A 14086-nucleotide genomic window follows, 5' to 3' on the forward strand; every position below is an offset into this window, starting at 1 on the left:
CGTGCGTGCAGCCTTTAGAAAGTATGTTCAAATTTCGATGTCCAATACGTTTTGTTGAGACTTCACAATCAACTTTTTTAGAGCTGAGAAGTAGCACGTAATATTTAAATCTAAGCAAACAATTTAGATTTGCTTGATCAAAACATTTAGATTTGCTTGGAACTAGTTGTCTTTTTCTTGGTCCTCGCCGAGGGAAGCGTAATCAGTTATGGATATCGTAAATGGATGTTATGGATATCGTGCCGGATATCAGTCGTGACTTGTAATATATAATATCCAACTGTATAACCTGCATTATGTAGTTGTCGTTTATATGCGAGTTATATTGATTTATATAAATGTGACAGTCGTGAACTTCCCACATGTAACGAAACGGAAAATGGCAATATATGGGGCGGAAAAGTCATTTAAAAAAAAAATGTCGAATGGTAGAGTTTTCCGTATCCCTTCTTGAAATCAACCTGCTCCAATTGAAAAGTCTGACGCATCTAGCAACCAAAAAAGCGCTATCTCAGGTGGTGAATGAGATAGAGATAGCTACTTACGATCAAAAAAGAAAGGTCTAGTAAAACTGGGAGAGTAATTTTTGTAACCTTTTTTTAGGTGAATTTTTCACCAGTAAAAGACAGTAATCACTTGGTAGCAGGTTCGGACTATAAGATGAAGGCATAAGAATCTCCCAGCCAAGATCCCAGAGTATGTAATACTAATCACTATATTCATCATGTTCGTGGGAAGGAACATACCAAGGTGGGAATTTCATTCAACGTTAAAGCAAAACTATATTGTGATCAAACAGTTTACGCTGATTTCATTTCCTTTTGGCATTAATGCGAAATGTGCTTGAGAATTCTTATTATACCATATATGGACACCAAGTGATTATTGACCTAATTTAAGCCTTTCTTAGCTCCAGCGCATATCCTCAAAAGGGAGAGATGAATTCTAAATTTCATTAAGATATCTTGCAGATTGTGCAAAGGTTTCCTCCGATATATACATTTGTGCTTGGTTTGTACATATGTATGTAGTATGGTATGTGCTTCCGCTATACGAGTAACTTGGTTATACATATGTACATGGTTAGGGACTGCATCGTTTGAATTAGCAGTTCGATGTCTGGTCATAATAACAGGATTCTAGATCATCGAATCCGATATAACGACACTGCACTCTAAAGCAAGTCCTGAAAATTAATCAGATTTTCGTACATTCTAAAGAAGAAATACTTATTTAATAAGTTGTCGCACTTGTGAGCGTGTTTAACATACGATTTCACCCATTTTCATATTGTATGAGGAGTCGCAAAATGACTTATCAGTTTGGTTGATGTTGCTGTAGTGTAGTTACACAAAAACAACAATTCTCTCAAATAGCATGAGCAGCGTCAGAAATCAATATGGCAGCCAAATTGACAAATCCTAAATTTGTAGTAAATCACACAACAACAACATTTTCATTCATGAACGCTGGCGCACATGCAATAAGCTAAGTCGTTTCAAACGCCTTACACATATCCCCGAGTATGCGTTTGCCCACAATTGTCTTTTCGCGACGATGGCAAAAGCTAGAAATCATAAATTGAACAACTTTTTTATGTTCCCTCTAAAAGGGAACAGTGACAACCCTGCAAGCCCACAAAATACAGAAAAAAGTCACAAAAGTGGCAACAAAGCTTTTGTCGATTTAAAATATTTTACAATTCTAAAATATTTTTCCGTGACTCGCAAAAATCAGTCAATATGTATGCATGTTCATATATAAACATACATATTTACAATGATTTGTAGGCAAAGCTGTTAGAGCGGCAATGGAAGCGGTGAAAATCGGCGAGCATTCGTTTATTTTTTCGGGCATCTCGGATTTTTTACCAAAAACACGATGTTGTGACGCTTTGTCGTCGGGTCAGTCCTTTGACAGATTGACTCTTTGACTTAAAAGCAAAAAACGTGAGCTTCGATCATTGGTTGACCGTGTCAACGGAGATTTCACATGAAGTAATGAGTGTACATATTTACATATGTACATATGGTGTTGGTAGACAAATTAATAAATATTTTTCTTCCATATTTCTTTACATGTACACATGATATGAAAATGCCGACGGCAAAACACAATTCTGTTTTTTATGACTCCATAATGGTGTCAAGTACATGAATTATTTTAAGAAATATATCAAAATTCTTTATTAGTAATAATTTAAAAGTATTTTGATATATTTCTCATAATGAAGTAAAAGTTAATTAACATAAAATAATTTAAAAAAATTATAAATAATAGTTCAATAAAAGGGAATATATATCAAATGGCATATCAATTTTCCCAGTTTGGCATACATATTATATTCTCTTCAATATTCACCTTTGGGAATATTAAGAGAGCTATGCGCGTACAGATTCACCGCTGTTATAAAAGCGAGAAATATTATTTGTATCTCCTGCGTGTGAGGTGAACTCCTTGATAAAATTTTACAAATGTTCGCTGTCGAACCTGCACCTTCTCGTTCATAGAAGATGTTTAATGGTCTCCTCCTCTTCTACTTCCTGACAGCTTCTACAATAGTCGTTATATGGCGTGCCAAGTCTACTTGCATGTCTGGCTTTTAGACAGTGGCCTGTTAGTACTCCTACTAGAGTTCTTATATCATTCCTCTTGAATTTTAACAGTCGGCATTGTCAGCTCATATTCCATTCTTGCCACGTTTGCCTGCTAGTTGAGCAAGTCAAGGACTGATTCTACTGAGACTGAGCTATGTTAATGACATGTTTGTCGATTAAGTATCTACAAGTAGCCAGAGGCATGTCTTGCAGCCAGAGGCATGTCTTCCTTACCATATTACTGTGTCCTCGGACCCATTGCAGGTTTAACGTAAAATAGGATGTCAGAGCCGCTAGAAGATCCTGGCATTCTTTCAGTGTCTTAGACGAAATCCTATGAGACATCAGAGACTTCAAAGCCGCCTGGCTGTCTGTATATATAAATATATTTCTTGTGATCACACTTCTTGTCAGTACAAGAAGGCTTTCTTTAATTGCGATGACCTCCGCTTGGAAGACACTGTAGTGGTCTAGAAGCCGAAAGGCGATTTTGGTATCTAGCTTAGCTGAGAAGACACCGCCGCCTGCTCTGTTATCTAGTTTGTAACCATGCGTATCCCTGCTTCCTTGTTTACTACGCCCCTTTCCCACTTCTTTCTGTAGGATTTCGAAAATCCGTGGTTATGGGAAGAAACGGGAACTTTCTAAGTATCATAGAAAGCCCCTTGTTATCGGCGACTAGTAGAGAGGATTCCCTCAGTCTCAGAGCTGACTTCGCTGCCATTTTCTTGCAAAACAGGTCTGTTGACAGTAAGCGTAAAATTACGTTTAGTGTCTGGCTTGGCGGTGTTCTGAGAGCTCCAGTGATGCAAATCCTGGCTGCTCTTTATATAATTTCCATACTTCTAATCGCGTATTTCTTTTCTGTAATTGGCCATCATACCAATAAATCGTAAGTCATAATCGGCCTTATAATTGCTGTGTATAGCCAGTGAGCTACCCGAGACGTCAGTTGCTATCTGGGCCCTACCATTATTTTAGACGTGTAAAGCGCTTTAGCTGCTTTCTTTACCCTAGCTCCCAAGTTTTGTTTCCAAGAAAGCTTCCTGTCCAAAATTAGTCCCAAATAGGCTTGCTCTATCTCCTATCGTTAGTCTGGTACCATTTAAAGATTGAAGCATTTATTTCTGAAGTACTGTGTTTCTTAGTGAACAATACTAGTTCGGTCTTGCTATCATTTAAATGCAGTCCGCATGATACGGCCCATCGATTAATATAAATTTAATATCGTCTGCATAATAAGGGTAGCGAGGGTATTCGGGAACTTGCCTCTAACTGAAACTGTCTCATCGTCAGCGTAGACCACAACGTGTACCCCCTTCTTTTCCGGATCCACCACCATTTTAGTCATTGTCAAGATCCAGAGAAGTGGGGATAACACTCCTCCTTCGGGTGTACCCGTTCCGCCGGGAATATCCCATCTGGTCCCGGCGATTTATAAGGCTTGAATCTGCCTATCGCCCAATAATCATTACAATTTGACGCTATGTCTAACTTGACTTGACTCTACAGTGTATGCTTCCTTATGTGATTGTCGGAACTGTCTAGGAAGTGAGTATCCATTAGCAGGCCTAGAGTCTTTCTGTGGTCTGGCTTCTGAAGGTATACAATGCTATGTTTCGACTGTGTCATTATTTTTCTAAGTCGAGACGCTTCTGCCGTAAGGAGGTTGTAATAGTTATCCCACTCTTCTTCTCTTTGGGATAATTTGGCAAAATTGAATTGCTTCCTGCAATTTTTCTTAATTTTCTTAAGTATGGGAGACCACCAGGAGGCCTAATTTTTCCCCTACTGCTCGTTATTGGACAAGCCGCCCCTAGTGCTTGACGGCAAGAATCTGTAAACTGTTTAACGAGGATGTCTAGATTCTCTTTGTTCTTTGGTTGAAATGGTTTTCCTATGATTCATAAATTTCTCTTTCCTAACTACATTCTCTTTAATTATACACTCAATTTAGCGGTGTACCTCCAGTTCTCTCCAATGTGTCATTTTATCCACCAGTTCTTCCGACACAAGTGTTATGTCGAATACTTCCTGTCGGTTTCTGATTAAAAATGTTACCTTTATTGCACAATAAAAGCTTATTTCCGGTATTTATTTCAGCCCGTCTCCCAGCTTACTGCTGTAGTGTCGTTATTACTATAAGTGTGTAATAAAAAGACGTTAAGCTTTTTACTAGCCAATATACATGCCCTAGCCTTACCTACGCAGCCTGCCATGTATAAATTATACCCCGGTGTCCTCAGATCGCAAATACGCCCTCCATTAACCCATGACACCTGAATGAGGACGAAGTCAGGTCGTTCTTCTGCCATGCGGTTAACTAGGGCTAGAGAAGCTAGGTTGCTGTGGTGTAGATTAATTTGGAGAGGACGCATTAATTAGTGTCTTCTCTGCGTCTTTTTGAGAGTCGCTCAAAAGCTTACTCTCAATGTAAAGTTTAGAGATTCTGTCTGCAAGCTCAGACCCCGAAGTACACTCACCATGCTTAGTGTTCTCCTTCGATGGTGTAGCCGGAATCCATACCCTGGCTCTCGGTCGGGATGGGATATCTTTTTTGTCATCCTCATCCTCTTCCAGCACCCCAATAATGCGGTTCCTGGCCACATCAGCAGCCGTCTTAGCTGATGGCTTAGCCTCTTCAGCTGACCTTTGTCTCTTAGCTGCCACTGCCGGCGCTTCTAGCTCTCGCGCAATCAATGGAGCTCTTTTGTGATCCCCTCATTGGGTCTTCTATTTTAACGGTAAGCCATTCTAATACTGACGCACTACTGGCAGCATCTTTTTTGGCATCTCCCACCATCTCTTGCTTATCAGCCAAGCCTTGGCTACAGGGGTTGGTATGGGCTGCCTCTGGTGCTGTTGCTTTCTTGGAACCAGCTTTGGTTTCTGCTCCTTTATAGCTTGCCTTTGCTCCAGGACCAAGCTTTGCTCCTGTCCTCGCCTTGGCTGTTGTCGAGCTCGTGGCAAACACTGCGCTCCTCTGGGAACAACTTGCTCCCTCGTGTCTTTTTAAAGGAGGTCCGGACTCCTTTCTGCTTTTATTGTTTATATGTAATTGGCTCATAACTTGGACCCGGGAGTGCTTGGGATAGTTAATAGATAGATAGATAAAGCTATCTTATTACGGAGGGCGCTAGTTATCCGTAAGCTCCGTGCGACCTTGGGCTATTTAAGGGCCCCCAGCCAGGAATGTTGTTGTTGTTGTAGCGGCAGGATTCCAGGCAGGGATCCCCGGCACGGGTCGCATGACACCTTGTTCCAGCCCTTTAAACACCTATCATAGTAAGACCTCCTATCTGGATGCTGTACTATTGAAGAGTAACGAACACCCAGCTAGGAAGCCTGACCTTAGCTAGATACCTCACTACTACAACGAACTGCTGCCAGCTTCTCCTGCTTACGTCGCGAGACTGTGGTATCTATTCCCTGTCGGCACCCTCGTAGAGGGTTCAGCGGAGGATTTTCGCAAACCCGGTACAATGTAATATCCGAAGAAATTGTTTAAATCGGATCACTATAGTATACAGTTGCTATACAAACTGAACGATCGGAATCAAGTGCTTGTATGGAAAACTTTTTCATTTGACAAGGTATCTTCACGTAATTCGGCATGGATTATTATTTAAGGCAATAATGCAAATAGCTACCATATTAACTGAACGATCGGAGTAAAGGGCTTGCATGGAAAACTTCTTTATTTGACGAGGTATCTTCACGAAATTAAGCATGAGTTATTGCTCAAGGCAAAAATGTAATATCCGAAGAAATTGTTTAGATCAGATTACTATAGGATATAGCTGATATACAAACTGAACGGTCGGAATCAAATGCTTGTATGGAAAACGTTTTTATCTAACGTAGAAGAAATATTTGAGATCAGATCACTATATCATACAAATTAAACGATCGGAATCAAGTTCTGTGAAGGGTATAATAGCTTCGGTGCAACCGAAGTTAACGTTTTTTCTTGTTTTATTTTATTTTTCTTCGTTTGCAAAATATATTAGTATGGTAATACTGGTTATTTGACATTTTCAACAAGAACGAACAAAAGGTATTGTCAAAATAATGCATAATCCATAAATACATTCATATAAGCCTTAAAACAATTTTGTTTTATTTTATTGGAAAAATTTCATAATATTTTATTTTTCTAGGTTTTGGATTCTTGTATTTGGGGTATAATCTGTTTTCATTTCTTTCAGTTTATTTACAAAAGATGTCGATAAGGTAACACTGGTTGCTTGACATTTTTCAACCCTTTTGTTATTGTCAAAACTAATAGAATTGAACAGTGATTTAAATATTGAATTAAAGCTATTTTGGAACTATATAATGTAAAATAAATGTGTACAAACGAATTAGTAAAGTGTTAGTGAATATAAAAGTGTCGAAAAAATACGTACTTTAAATAGTTGAAATCTTCAAGTTAAAGCAAATATCTCAAAAACTTTTCCCCAGCTATATCTCTATATATTCTTGATCTGGAAGACCTTCGCTATCCGCCCATACCTACTTTATCCCCGAAATCCTGCTACGGTACTGTAAAGCCGACTCTGTTTAATTATTGGATGCATGTAATTTTTAACTGAATGCAAATATACAGTTGGCGACAAAAATCTACGTACGACCTATATATTAGGTCAAGTAAAAATTTAGTTCGGTTTTTATCTAAGAGATGGCGTTATTGCCCATAGTACTAGTGTTACGTGTCGCATCATGTCATACTATACGGCGCTCAAAAAGGGTTTATTTGCGCTAAAAGTTTGTCTTTGACAGTTTTTCGATTGATTTAGTCAGTTCGTTGTGAGCGTTCGTCAAAGATGGACACCAACAAAGAGAAATTTCGCTAAATTTTACAATTTTTCTTCGATTAAAGCGGCTGAAAACATTAATTTAGTTTATGGGCCCGATACTGTAAACGAACGTGTAGCACAAAAGTCATTTGCTAGGTTCCGCTCCGGTAATTTGCATGTCAAAGATGCACCACGCGTCGGGAGGCCTGTCGTCGAAAATTGCGATAAAATCATGGAAATAGTGGAAACAGACCGTCACGTGAGCACTTATTTAATTGCTGAGGAACTAAAGATAAGCCAGAAAACCGTTTGGAACCATTTGCATAACTTTGGATTCAAAAAGGAGCTCGATGTTTGGGGTTACACGAACTAACGCAAAAAACATGATGGACCGAATTTCCATCTGCAAATCGCTGCAGAATCGCAACAAAATCGACCCGTTTCTGAAGCGGATTGTGACTGGCGATGAAAAATGGGTCACTTATGACAACATCTAGCGCAAACGGTCGTGGTCAAAGCTCGGGGAAGCGGTTCAGATGGTGGCCAAGACCTGATTTACGGCCAGGAAGGTTTTGCTGTGTGTTTGGTGGGATGGGCAAGGAATCATCTACTGCGAGCTGCTCCCCTATGGCCAAACGCTCAATTCGGCCCTCTACTGCCAACAACTGGACCGCTTGAAGGCAGCACTCATCCAGAAGAGGCCATCTTTGATCAACAGAGGCCGAATTGTGTTCCATCAGGACAACGCCAGGCCACACACGTCTCTGGTGACTCGCCAGAAGCTCCTGGAGCTCGGATGCACCTTTAGATTATGTTTGGAAGTGTCTTAAATAAACCATGGGCCGCAATATTCAATATTTCTTTCAAAAACATGCCTAAAACCATAAAACAACATTAAGGGTCCAAATAGCCCCAATCCCATGGCTATTTGAGACATCTAAATAAAAAACTATAGGAAACTTTCTAGTTAAGATTCTTGTATAAAATTGTGCCAAATATCCCCACTTTATGCTTATTCAATCAAAAAATTTGAACAAAAAAAAAACGATATTACGAGTTTGATCATCGAAATTCGCCTGAATTTGCGATAATAAATTTACTTTTCACTTTATATAAAAATTTTACGCGTACTCCCCGAACATGCGTTTGCCTACAAGCCTCTTTTCGCGACGATGGCAAAAGCTTAAAATCATAAATAACCAAACCACAACCCCGAAAACCCGCAAACACAGAAAAAGTTTACAAATATGGCCATATAGTTCTTGTCGATTTAAAATAGTTTTCCATTTACTTACTTATGTTGCATGTAGACAGATATACAAACATTACGCGTGTTTATTTTCCTTACGGAATTTCTTGATTCGGTCGCCGCGCTCAAATCCTGCGATACAAGCTATGCAGTGGCTTAATAATAACGTTACTGATATTATGGCTCCGAATATTGAATAATTTATTTTCACTAATTAAATTTTTATTAATTTCCACATTTTTATTTGCCATTAAAAAAATTGTATCTTAAATGTTATTATTTTTGAATCACCCTGCTGTCTCTTCAATTGATTTGTTCCGCTTGAGATATGCGAAATACGATACGCCTAAAAGTATGCAAACGCTGAGTGCATAAGCATCACTTCCGTTACGGAATTTGTTGATTTAGTCAGAGCAGAGAATGTTAATGAATAGAGAAGGCGCAAATGTTAGCTGTACTAAAATGTCAATTACGATGAGGGTACATCGAAAACGCGAAAGTTCGAAAATAAAGTTTCACCATCCTATCAGGCGACGCAAGGAATTACACCACTCTATAAGCAAAATGTATATACATACATATGCACAGATGTTCTTTGGCATGCGCGTAAACAAAGTTAAAGTAATAAAATGAGAATCATTGACTTATGAAAAGAAAATGAAAATAATGAGGGAAATAATAATGAAATTAGAATTAAAATATCATTTAATAAAAAAAGGTTATAAAAATAAAATAAGAGTATATAAAAATATCTGATAGGATTTGAACTTAGGCAAAATATTTCACATTACAATAAATAAGGAGCACCACAGACGATATTCGAGCAATTTTGTCTAATCTGTGGACTCAAACAGCTATTGTTGTTTACATATTTCAAATGTTTATATATTTATATGTGAATATTCTTGAAATTGCCTTCCTTCATTCGCATGTCAAAATATATTTGCATATATGTAGACATATGTACATATGTATGTCCCTCAATATGTCTTTCAAATCAAATTTTCGCGGAAATGACAAAAAAGCGTAGACTCACTATCATCGATCAATAAAATTAAAGCGAACTCGCGGCATATTTTCTAAGTATTTCATATTACAACGACAACAAATTCATTCATAAGGAATGTGCGTCTGCTTCAAAGCAAAGTGCGTTCGTTCATAACTCTGCGCGGCGCTATAAAGTTCCTACGCAAATGCGAAATTAAGTTTATAACATAAAATGAGTGAATGAAATGGAATTTGAATGGTTTCAGTAAAACGAGAAAAATTCATTCAAGTTACAATTCGACAGCCACCACTGAAAATCCTACCTATCCCCTCGCGTTTGTATGTTCCCAACAAGCTGTTTCCCCACTACGATGCTAAAAGTCAGAAATTGAAGAATTTGTCTGATGTTCCCTTCAGAAAAGAGAATTGGCAACATGACTTATTAGCAAGTTAAAATAATATTTTAATTTATTTCATATTATGCACTATATATGGCATTAAATTATAAAATTTATATAAAATTGCCATTTATATGAAATCTTTAACTACTTCTATATATTCTAAACACACTCCATATATTACTTTAATATGTTTACTTATTATCATTATTTCATAGTTTGTCGATTTAGCCCATTTTACCTAAAAACCACGCTATGGAAATGCAGCCCAATTGGTAATAGTAGTATTTAAAAAGAGCATCAGTCAATTTTCAATAGCAAAGCGCTGCCAAAAGGACAAACGCGACAACATAGCCGACTGACATTGTCTTAAATTGTCGATTGAAACAAATTTTGTCAACTTCGCCACGATGCGCAAAATTCGGCGTCAATATGTATGCGAGCTCATATGCATGTATGTATATATGTATGTTTGTCGACAAAGTCGTCTTTTCGTTTTTTTCAACAACACAATGTCCGCGCGAACTCGCCGTTATTTCGTTGGCTTGCCATCATGCACAGAGGTTGACACGCCACGTCAGGGCTTATAATATATTAATATGTTGCTTAATTTGTATTGAAAAATACTGATGCATTTATGACTTATTTTCGTAATACAATAATGATATACGTAAAAATATAAATACACATAAATTCATACTTATAATCGTTTTTAAAATAAAAGCTATCTGAAATAATTATGTGACAGTGCGCCCCAACCCCCTTCTTGTCTTCGATCGTTCAACTTGATTCTCGCAAAAAGCAAAAAGTGTAGACAAAAGTCATTGTTTTTGCGGGGCAAGGAGAAGCAAGCATCAGCGTACGTGTATTTAAGAATGTGTGTGTGATTATCACATTTGTGTAAATAGGCATAATAAAGGAATATTCATTAAACCTAAACATATGAACATATTTTCCTGATATATTTTAATTATATCAGGAAGTAAAATATGTCATTAAAGTAATTGAATTGAGATCAGTTAAAATGTCAAATAATAAAATAAAATCAAAATAAGAATAAGAATTAAGATTTATGATAGACAGGATTCGAACATAAGCGTTTGTACTCGGAGTGGATTAACTCCTTCACGCTTACTGGTCCCGGCGATTTATCCTATCGCCCAATAAATATTACTATCTAAACCTATGTCTACAGGAGGGGACTCTGCTACCATTTTACTGCCCAGTGTATGCGCCATTGTGTGGTTTTCGGACCTGTCTGGGAAGTAAGTATCCATTAGCAGGCCTAGAGACTCTTCACTGATACCGTCGAGCTGTGGTCTGACTTCTGAAGGTATCCAATGTTATGTATGGACTGTGTCATTATATATCTAAGTCGAGACCCTTCTGCTGTATTCTTGATGCCATTACAAAAAGATTTCCACGAACTTTTTTTGCCTTCCTTACCTCATTTTTAAATGACCTTAAGAGGTTATAATTGTTATCCCACTCTATTCTTTGGAATAATTTGGCTAAATTGAATTGCTTTCTGCAATCTTTCGGTATGTTCTTAAGTAAGGGAGACCACCAGGGGGGTAATTCTTCCCCTACTGCGTGTTGTTGGACAAGCCACCTCTAGTGCTTGTCGACGGAAACCCGTGGACTGTTTAACGAGGATGTCTAGGACCTCTTTGTTCTCTGTTTGAAATGGTGGGATCACAGGAATACGCTTTTTTAGCTCCTGCAGGGGTATCTGTCAGTTATTTTTCCTATGATTTCTGAGGTTTTCTACTCTATCTACACTCTCTTTAATTATACACTCAGAGTAGCGGTGATCTAAGAAGGAGTGTTCCTCCAGTACTCTCCAATATGTCATTTTATCTACCAGTTCTGCCGACACAAGTGTTATGTCTAATACTTCCTGTCGGTTTCTAGTTATAAATGTTAGCATTCTGCCTCTGTTGCATAACAAAAGCTTAGTTCCTGGTAAATAATTAAAGAGGAACTCATCCCTTTCGTTGATGTTCGTGCTGCCCCATAGTGTGTGGTATAAGTTGGAGTCGCATCTCTGTAGACTTTGCCTTCGCTGGGTTTTTTATCTTAAAAATAAGCCATTGGCTGACGCACTACCAGAGAATGTTGATGAGTAGAGAAGGAGCAAATGTTAGCAGTACTAAAATGTTAATTGCTAAGAAGGAACATCGAAAACACGCAAGTTCGAAAATAAAATGTCACCACAGCTGTCAATTTACGCAACGAACTACACCACTCTATAAGCAAAATGTATATACATACATATGCACAGATGTTCTTTGATATGCGCATAAACAAAAATTGAAATAATAAAACCGAAAGAAATTGACTTCTAACAGGAAAATTTAATAATCAGGGAAATAATATTAAAATAGAATTCAAATATCAATTCATAAAAAAGGGTTATAAAAATAAAAAAGGACTATATAATATATGATTGGATTTGAACTTAGGCAAAATATTTCACGTTGCAATAAAGAAGTCTGCTATACAAGCAGCACCACAGACAATATTCAAACTCTTATGTCTAATCTGTGAACTCAAACGGCTATTGTTGTTTACTTGCTTCAATGTTCATATGTCTATATGTGAATATTCTCGAAATTGCCTTCCTTCATTCGCATGTCCAAATATATTTGCATATATGTACACATATGTACATATGTATGTCCATCAATATGTCTTTCGCAAAAAATCTAACACTCGCGCAAGTGACAAAAAAAACGTAGACGCACCATCATCGGCCAATAATATTCAAGCGAACTCGCGGCATATTTTCTAAGTATTTTATATTACAACGACAACAAATTCATTCATAAGGAACGTGCGTCTGCTTCAAAGCAAAGTGCGCTCGTTCATAACTCTGCGCCGCGCTATATTTTCTGTGCGCCTGGTAAACCACATTTGGTTTTCATATAGAATTCCCATCGCAAATGTGCGATATGAATGAAATTGAATTTGAATTGAATGTCTTCAGTAAAATTGAAGAATCAGCAAAATTTCAATTTTACAATTTGTATCACTGAAAATCCTACTCATCATCCCCCTCGCGTTTGTATGTTGCCCACAAGCTGCTTTCTCACAACATTTGCTAAAAATCAGAAATTGAAGAATTTGTCTGATGTTCACTTCAAAAAGGAGAATTGGCAACATGACCTCTTAGCGAGTTTAAATAATATTTATATTTTTGCATATTATGCACTATTTATGGCATTAAATTACAAAATTTATATTAAATTGACATTCATATGAAATCATTAACTACTTCTATATATTCTAAGCACAGTCCATATAGTACTTTTATATGTTTACTTATTATCATTGTTTCATAGTTTTTCGATTTAGCCCATTTTATCTAAATACGACGCTATGAAAATGCAGCCCAATTGGTAATCGCAATATTTCAAAAGAGCATAAGTCAACTTTCAATAGCAAACCACTGCAAAAAGGACAAACGAGACAACATAGCCGATCGACATTGTCGCAAAATTGTCGATTGAAACAAATTTTGTCAACTCCGCGACGATGCGCAAAATTTGGCGTCAATATGTATGCGAGCTCGTTTGTATGTATGTATATAAATATGTATGTTTGTCGGCAAAGTCGTCATTTGGTTTTTTTCAACAACACAATGTCCGCGCGAACTCGCCGTTATTTCGTTGGCTTGCCACCATGCACATAGGCGTGTCAAGTGAGGGCCCATAATATATTGATATGTTGCTTAATTTGTATTGAAAAGTACTGATGCATTTATGAATTATTTTCGTAATATAATATATATTATATATATACATATATACCATACCAATATATATATATATACCAATAAATTCATACCTATAATCGTTTTCAAACTGAATTCGATAAATAAAATATATATCTGAAATAATTATGTGGCGGTGCGCCCCAATCCCTCCTTGCCTGCGATCGTTCAACTCGCAAAAAGCAAAAAGCGTAGACAAAAGTCATTGCTTGTGCGGGGCAAGAAGAAGCAAGCATCAGCGTACGTGTATTTAAGAATGTATGTGTGATTATCACATTTGT

Source organism: Bactrocera oleae, chromosome 2 (assembly GCF_042242935.1).
Source record: "Bactrocera oleae isolate idBacOlea1 chromosome 2, idBacOlea1, whole genome shotgun sequence".
NCBI classification, from domain to species: Eukaryota; Metazoa; Arthropoda; class Insecta; order Diptera; family Tephritidae; genus Bactrocera; species Bactrocera oleae.